Genomic DNA, 7,995 nt, shown 5'->3' with positions numbered 1-7,995 from the left:
CTGACAGTATTAGATATTTTACTTGAAGCACGTGATATTAGATTTTTTATTTGAAGCTTGTGATATTGGCTAGTGCTGCAGATAAGTTGAAGCTGCTAGGCATTTCTTGAACCTTCACACCTCAGGGCTACATCCATCTCAGATTCCACTTTCCCTCATTGTTTTTAGTCTGTCCTCATACCAGATAAAAAGAAAGAAATTGAAAAAGGAGGATTGATGAAAAAGGATGAACTTGTACACAATACGTTGAAATTACAGTCAGGATTCTATAGAGCGCTTAATTTGTTACACTTATTTGGTGGAAAAGTCTGATGTGGTAATCTTGAAGTAAGGACTTTGTTATACAGGATATAGAATATTAATATAGTATAGCGAGAAGAGAAGGAACGAAAAAATAGGGGAGGAAAGAAATGAATAATTTATAAGAAAACACTTTCTTCAACTCATTAAAATGGTCTGACAGTCATGGAAACCTAAGATTTTTCTTGTTCAGGATGAAAGTAGAACACATGCAAATGAACTTTTTAAAAACTAATCAAAAGAAAATTTCTCCCCCCTGTCTTTAGAAAGAGAAAAAATATTATTCAGTGAGATATTTCAGTTTAAAGTTTTTACTGTTTTCTACAATTATATTTAAATTTCTGTGAACAGATCACTGAGTAACTAAAGCTGATGCTTGAAAAAGTGACCTCGCTCCTTCCAATTCCCAGTGACAGGTAAGTGAGTAATCACAAAGAAATGACAGACTTTTTTCTTCTACTTCAAACAATTTTCAATATGTGATCTGGGACGAGTACGGGTTTTGCTCTCTGATGCTCCTTTTTGGGAGATCCTTATGTAGATAATATGAAGAGCCTAGCCAGGAGTGTTGGGGTAGTTCTACCAGCTTTCGTTCAAGGCTCCAGGCTTTCTTTCAAGATTTGCCTTCCATTGAAGTGGCGTGCCTTGCCTTTGCACTCTTTAGTTTCTCCCCTAGAGTTTAGTGCTGATGGCAGCAGAGGGATTCTCAGGTGTATCTTTGGCATGAGTCATGCTGCCATACAGCTGGAAGAAGGGGTGGGGAGCTGAAGATGGTGCAGCTTTGCACAGATGGTTCCTGTCTCAGAAACCCCTAAGGTTCAAGAGCACAGCAAATCTTGGAACTTAAAGCCTCTCACCAAATTTTTCTACCTAAGTTTTATAAAAATATGGAATTTTCATAAGACATTTTTATATTTATAGGAAGTGTTACTTTTTCTACACAATTTTCAAGTCTTTGTAATAAAAATAAAAACTTGAAGCAAAATGTTCTTAAACCATTTTTTCCTCCTTCAAAATTTTTAAATGTCATTGATGATTCTTTTGATGTGGAATACTTTTAAAGGACAGGGAGATGGAAGAGCAAGTGTCTCACAATTCTGATTACCTTAGCTTACCATCCTCAATTTAGGACAGAGAGAATATAGTCAAAATTACATTTCTTGCTTTCTTTGAATGCTGTTATGGATTTTTTTTTTTTTTTCTTCCTGAAATAAGCCATCCCAACTATTTCATCAGCGTTCCATTGGAATGAAGACACATTATGACTTTCCCCCAAAAAAAGATTCAGTCTGCAATCAGAAAATGTAGTGCACCACACCACCATCTAGTGTCAGCTGGGTGAACTCCTGGATAGTCTGCAGACAAGTTATCACGTACAGGTTATGCAAAGTTCTAGGAGCAGAGTAAAAAGTTATTTAGTAAAGAACGGTAACAACAACCACATTATCTGATGTGCTCTGCTAGGTTTTGCAATCAAAGAACAGGATTATTTGTGCAATTGGTATTCCTGATTTTGCTCTACCTCAATATCTATTTATTTTTTTTTTATCTTCTGAATGTTGGTCAAAAATGCCCTGAGAAATTATTCCTGTTTCTCAGATGGATACTCTGAGGATATGCTGACTTTGTCTGGGTGTCGGACATAGAGCAACCTGATCAGTCATAGGTGCTCTGCTCTAAGTGACCTGTTTGGTCCAGAAATGTTAGAGCTGTCTGCCATGCTTATGCAGATTTTCTCTCAGATCCACAGCAGTTCTTGCTGTCCAGGAAAGAATGAGACTTATGGATAATTTGTGCAAGTGCAGTATATCTCCAAAGTGCTGCATTTACTGCACACTACAGGGCAACTATAACCACCAGTCCTAGAGCTGAAGCTGTTTCATTTACATGTCTCTTAGCAAAAGAAAGTACTTTAAAACATAAATGTCTGTCTTAACTAAATCTACTCATTTGACATACAATTTTTCTAGCGTTGTGCTTTGTTTTTCACTAAAGTACAACTGCTTAGAGAGCTAAACTCTTAACCTTGTATCTCAATTTCATCTTGAATTGGGTTAATCAGGACACCCTGCGTAGTTGTTTATTCGTCTGGTACAGAGAAAAGTACATGCAAGGAAGGGATAATAACCCGGAATGGCAATAGGTTTTTGCCTTGAGAATTTTTGACCAGCAAGTTGATGAATACTGATGTTAAAAAAGAATGATCACAACTGTGTTGATTTAGAGGGTAGGAAAATCCTACTTAACAGTGCGCAGGTCACACTTGGCACACACACACAATTGACCTAGAACTGTTCTTTGCATGTCCAGCAGTCCATAGCCTGTTTGATCCCATTACTTTCAAAGATAATGTACATTACTGCTATCTGCTTAGATGGTGCCTTCAAAATAAATAAAACAGCAACAGCAGTTTAATGTGTAACAATGCATAATGTGTTATCAGGGCCCTTACTTCCAGTCTTGACTGGCAGTTTGCTCAGCTTTGTAGGAGATGAGAGATTAAAACTGTTGTCCAAAAACTGGACTGTGGCTGCCTTTGGTGAATATTGTGACTGTGATTCATTTTTAGCTGCATGCTTAGGCAAACCAGCTATCTAATCTTCACTCTGTCACGTGCCATACAACAAACCGTGGCTGTTGATTTCACACCTTTCATGCGTTACTAACAGGATACAACGTGATTTTATGTACTTTGTTTTCTTATCGCACATGTCTTTAACTTGGAATAGAAAGGCTCTTTTAAGATCAAAGATTTTTTCAGTTCCTTTAAGAGCAGAGGACTATTAATTGAAAACTAAATACATCTCCATGCTTATTCCAAAGTAAGCTGAAAACAAAGGAAAAACAACAAAAAAACACCAAGCTTCTCTATTTGTTTATCCGTTAACACACTATTTGTATGTTTAACAAAGTTGCTGATATTCATCTTTTCTTGTTTGTACATTCTTTGGCATTTCCACACTTACTTCCAATCAAACATGCAAGATTTTTTTTTTAATTGAAGACAGCAGACTATATTTTTAAAGGTGCCATGCATCTCCTGTACTTGCTTGAAGAACTTATTTCTGAAATACGTGTTTTTAAAATATTTTTAATTCTTACTCTAAACTTGCTGTGACAAATGGAAGGCTTGAGACATCAGACTGACCAATCTGTTAATATTTTATGAGCATTTGTGCATTTTCAAACTAGAAATTTTAACTGTTCTGTGCAGCTCTTTAAAGTCTTTCATAGTTCTTTTATATAAGAAGAGTCAGCTAGATTTTGTTGTTTTTCTAAATTTTATTCTATTTTTCACTCCTACTGAAAGAAATACATATAATTGTTACCAAGTATATAACTGTTCACAAGAAATTACAGTTCAAATCAAATTCAGAGTTCCTACTCTGGAACCTCATGGGCCTCAGCAAGGCTCTATGACGCTGAACAAATTTCCTTGAACAAAATCAAAACAGGGAAGGAATCAGCTGGAAAAGTTCAGAATTCAGACCATGTTAATTTCTTACAAGAAAGATGGTAGTAACCTCCACTGTTTCCTTGCTAGAGGGCACAGAAGAAATCCCGGGTTGCAAATAGTGCAGACGTCAAATTTTTGAGATTTTATGTTCTTTTAACAGAAGTGGAACATCTTGTCAAGGAAGCCAGTTCAGAGAGGCACTGGCTATGGTAACTCACATCCTTCCAAAGATCTCCTTTTGAGGTTATATACTTTGGTGGTCTAATACTGCTACAGCCTATGACTTAAGCCATTCTTTGGCTCCAGAGTGATGCCACTTGCAACTTTCTCATTTCTTCATTACTAATATTTGTCTTACAGCTCTCCAGCAAATACCATCATGTCCAACTTTACATGGCTTCCCTTCATCTTCAGTTGCTACCAATAGCAACAAGGGAGGTTAATCTTTCTGGCCGTCTGCAGCTGTGAACTGACTCAGCGTTTGCATTTCCTGATGATAGGCTGATAAAAGTGGCATAAATCATCCTCTTGAGAACTGTGTATAAATACATCTTGTCAAACGCAGGAGTTTCGGGAAGACTCAGAATTAGACACCCCAGACCTCTCTGGAGTCTTACACTGGCTCTCCATTGTAAACAATTTCTATACACAGTGGCTGGCTTTACCGCTTAGCTATTTTACTTCTGCTTTGATTGTTCATGTTTTTGGTGTCTTGACAGACAGCATTGGATAATCCTTTATACTCCACATGAGGTTGTGTGTGTATACAGAAGAATCAAATGTCTCAGGTCAGAGCTCTTTGAGAAGACAGAAATTTATTACTCTCTTCACAAACAGCTTTAAGTTCTGCTCTGTGTAGGCTAAGTCACAGAGCTAGTGGGATTTTTTGTCTGCTTCTTGCCTTCTGTGAGATGAATGGATGGATGTTGCTTTTATTCACAGACTGTGTATGCATTTGAATAAGACCTTGGCTAACTTTCCTTTTTCTTGGCTACAGCTCAAGCCCTTGAACTTCTGATACTGTTTTACCTTGCTGGATCTGTTTCAAGATTAAAATGCAAAGACCGTCAGCTTTTCAACAGGAATAGGCTTCAAGTTTTACTCAGAGAACACACTAACAAGATGATTTACCTTCTGCCCTAATTATTTTCCTCCTAAAAATGTTTGTCATTTGACCAATAGCATAAGTAACAAATGAGCAACCAACCTAGATAAATAGTTGAAACTCAACAGTCAAAACAAATAGTCTCAGACTGAACTTTATTGGCCTCAGCAATTTAGCAAATACAAATAATGCGTTACTTGTGAAGACGGTGAATTGAATGTGTGCCCAGTCTGAGACAACAAAGGTGGGCTTATGCATGCCACTGTGCTGTCAGGCAGCATTTTCTGGGTGAAATTCTGGGCTTTTATCTCCTTAAAGATCGAGCCTGTGAAATGACGTAAAGCTGAGACAGGTGCTTTAACTTCACTTTTGTCCTCTGCTTGGGGATTACATCTCCCCTGCCCCTACAAGTGACCTCGGACCTTCCTCTCCCCTCCTGGGTGTGGTGGCCTGGCCCTTCTACCTCCTCACGAGGAGGCTACTTCATGCTGGTCTTCTTTCTGCTCTTGCAGTAGTTTTTAGGCTCCCTAGATATATTAGCCTTGAGGGCTTGCCTGCATTCAATATCGTTACTAATACAGCTGCCTAATTGGGTACACACAGACTTCAACTACAGTTTGTAAAAAGGTCTGTGGAAGCTTGTGCAGGTCTTGTGCCTCTCCCTTTGGTCTAACAGAGGCCTGGGGTAGGTTTGCATAACATCAATCCTTTTATATGGCCTAACATGTTTGGAATGGAGCAAAAATGTTTGTTGTTTTTGCTGTTGATTGTTTCTTTTCTCTGTGAACTGAGACAGAGTTTCATAGGAAGAAGCTACTTAGGTGTTTGGAATGAGGAGCTTCTAAACGTGTAAAAGAACATGCACTGAGGTGCTAGTGGAGAACCGTATTGCAAAATAACCAGTTGAGTTCATTGCTTAAAGGCCATCCTTACACTGAAGAATACATGTATGTAGTCCTACCTATTTTTGGCATCTTAGTTACAGAATGTTGGTCGTTATATGCAATACACGTGGTCTGAGTTTCAGTGATGAATTTAATTTCTATGATGCTAGAAGTCAGCAATGATTATTTGTAGCAGTAAGCAAAGTTAGAACTACAGTTTCATTCATTCTTTATCAGTTTTCTTCTAATTCTGACTGATAACACCTGGGCTGGTAGTGCTAAAGAATTTGGGTTAATAACCTCTGCCTGCTGTGTTACCTAGTTTTAATCCAAACTGTTGTGTTCCATGAATACACCGCTGAGTTTCACAGTCCCTCCTTCAGGTACCAAAACAGGTTAAGAAACCCCAAGAACATTCTGCTAAATGTATTAGGCCATATTCATTTATATGTTCTGGCTAATTTGTGCTGCTCTGGTGATGCAAAGCAGCCATAAACCTGGATTAGTGCAGTGGAGCAGTGGGGAGACTTTAGTAAAGAAACAGGAAGACTGTAGTTTGCTGTGGTATTTGCTCCTCTCTGAGACTTGTATCATTAATTAATTGACTAACTTAATAAAATTCTAGTTCAATGCAGATCAATTCTCCCAGGAGTCATGCATATAATAAAATTATGACTTTTTTTTTTTTTTTTTTTTTTTTTTTTCTCCCTGGAAGAGACATAGACTGTATGTAGGGGTAAGTCTTCATCTGTTTTAATTAGTTATTACTCATAGTCTTAAAGGATTTGCCCTTAGCTGTGAAAAATGAACACGCTTTACTCTGCATCTGCACAGTTTTGCAGAAGAAGGAAGGAGACGGGAGAACAAGACTGAGCATTTGCTCTATATCCATGGGGAGGAGTAAGTCTTTTTTTCATTTGTTTAAAAAGTTGTATTTGCTTATAGTTGAAGGGTATAAAGAAATAAAAGAGCTTACAGAATCTGAGGTCAACTTCTAAGGTCTGTGATCACCACCTTTGACTAAATTAGCAAGGCAGTGGGAGTATCTTGTCTTGCTGTATTAGACTGTCACAATGCCTACCATGAAATAGTGAGCAACTGACATTAAACAGATACTAAAATGGGAATCTTTATTTCTAAACTCTTAAAATTATATATGATCCCATTCTAAGAAGAAAATGGAGTATGCTTTGCAGAAGAAAGATAAGGCTAGTCTTAAAGCTAGTACAACACAATGTTTTATACTGCCATTTTCTCCTTATTATATTTTATTTGCACTCTCTGTCAGCATAATGAACTAAATCTTGGGAGACATAAAAATTCCAGAAATAGCTAATAACGACTCTTGTTTGAAACACAGCATAAGTTAAGCAAACTGAGCTGAAGTAGGTGTTAATACTTCATTTCCTTTATATGTGTAACTAACAAACCTATTTTTACAGTTACTTTTTTTTTTTTCCTCCTGAAGAACAATTAATAAAGGACAGATTTTCATAACTTCAACTACAGTCTGTACACATGGCCCCAGTTTCTCTTGCTTCTGTTCCTTGATTGCTTTCCAGTAGGAAATTGATGGTATTTCAGCTCAAACTTTTTGAGCATTAGGATCAGCCCCAAAGGAATGAACTTGACAGCATTCCCCCTACCACACTGAAGCAAATATATGCAGCATCATGAGTGCGGCCTTCCCCTTTTTTATTGAGATTCTTAGAAGTACTGAGTTTTTCAATTTGCATAATTTACAGGAAGTCCACATAGAAATTAACATTAATTACATTGTTTCTTATTCTAAATTTATTCTTCTCAGCTAACTACCAGGTCAGATTTAATGCTGTGTTCTTCAGAGCTGTGCTTTGAGAAGCTGAGATGTACAATCTAGCAATGTCTATAGCTTTTTATATTCATTCTTTCTGTATTCAAAGCATTACTTGCCATAACATTAGGGCTTGTTCATATGCATTACTGTACCTCTTTAAATTAAGGTGTAATTTAAAATCAGTGTCATTAAACCAGTCCAATAGACTGTGTTGCCACTCTTATTTCAGCATAAACTACATTTATTTCAGGTTAGTGTAAATCAGCTAGGAACACTGTTAGCTTAAGATATAATAATCCATTAAATTAGACTAAAATTGCAGACCTCACAGGATTTTGCACCGCTGTACGCTTGCTTAAATTAGCTAAAGCAAGTTTATGTGTACACAAGGAATTAGAAATGAAATCAAGCACATTAACTCTGGCAGAGTGCT

The 7,995-nt window shown here is 37.2% G+C and overlaps 2 long non-coding RNA genes across 2 annotated transcripts; both read left to right on the top strand.

Moving 5' to 3' along the window:
- Positions 1–4,295: 4,295 nt before the first annotated feature.
- Positions 4,296–5,568, top strand: LOC110352944 (uncharacterized). The gene is made up of 3 exons (XR_002402771.4): positions 4,296–4,388; positions 4,477–4,545; positions 4,755–5,568. It is a non-coding gene; the product is annotated as an uncharacterized lncRNA (long non-coding RNA).
- Positions 5,569–6,141: 573 nt separating this feature from the next.
- LOC119717777 (uncharacterized) lies at positions 6,142–6,647 on the top strand. The gene is made up of 3 exons (XR_005268079.2): positions 6,142–6,310; positions 6,462–6,482; positions 6,581–6,647. It is a non-coding gene; the product is annotated as an uncharacterized lncRNA (long non-coding RNA).
- Positions 6,648–7,995: the final 1,348 nt, after the last annotated feature.

Source organism: Anas platyrhynchos, chromosome 9 (genome assembly GCF_047663525.1).
Source record: "Anas platyrhynchos isolate ZD024472 breed Pekin duck chromosome 9, IASCAAS_PekinDuck_T2T, whole genome shotgun sequence".
Lineage (NCBI taxonomy): Eukaryota > Metazoa > Chordata > Aves > Anseriformes > Anatidae > Anas > Anas platyrhynchos.
This window is presented reverse-complemented; position numbering and strand designations above follow the sequence as displayed.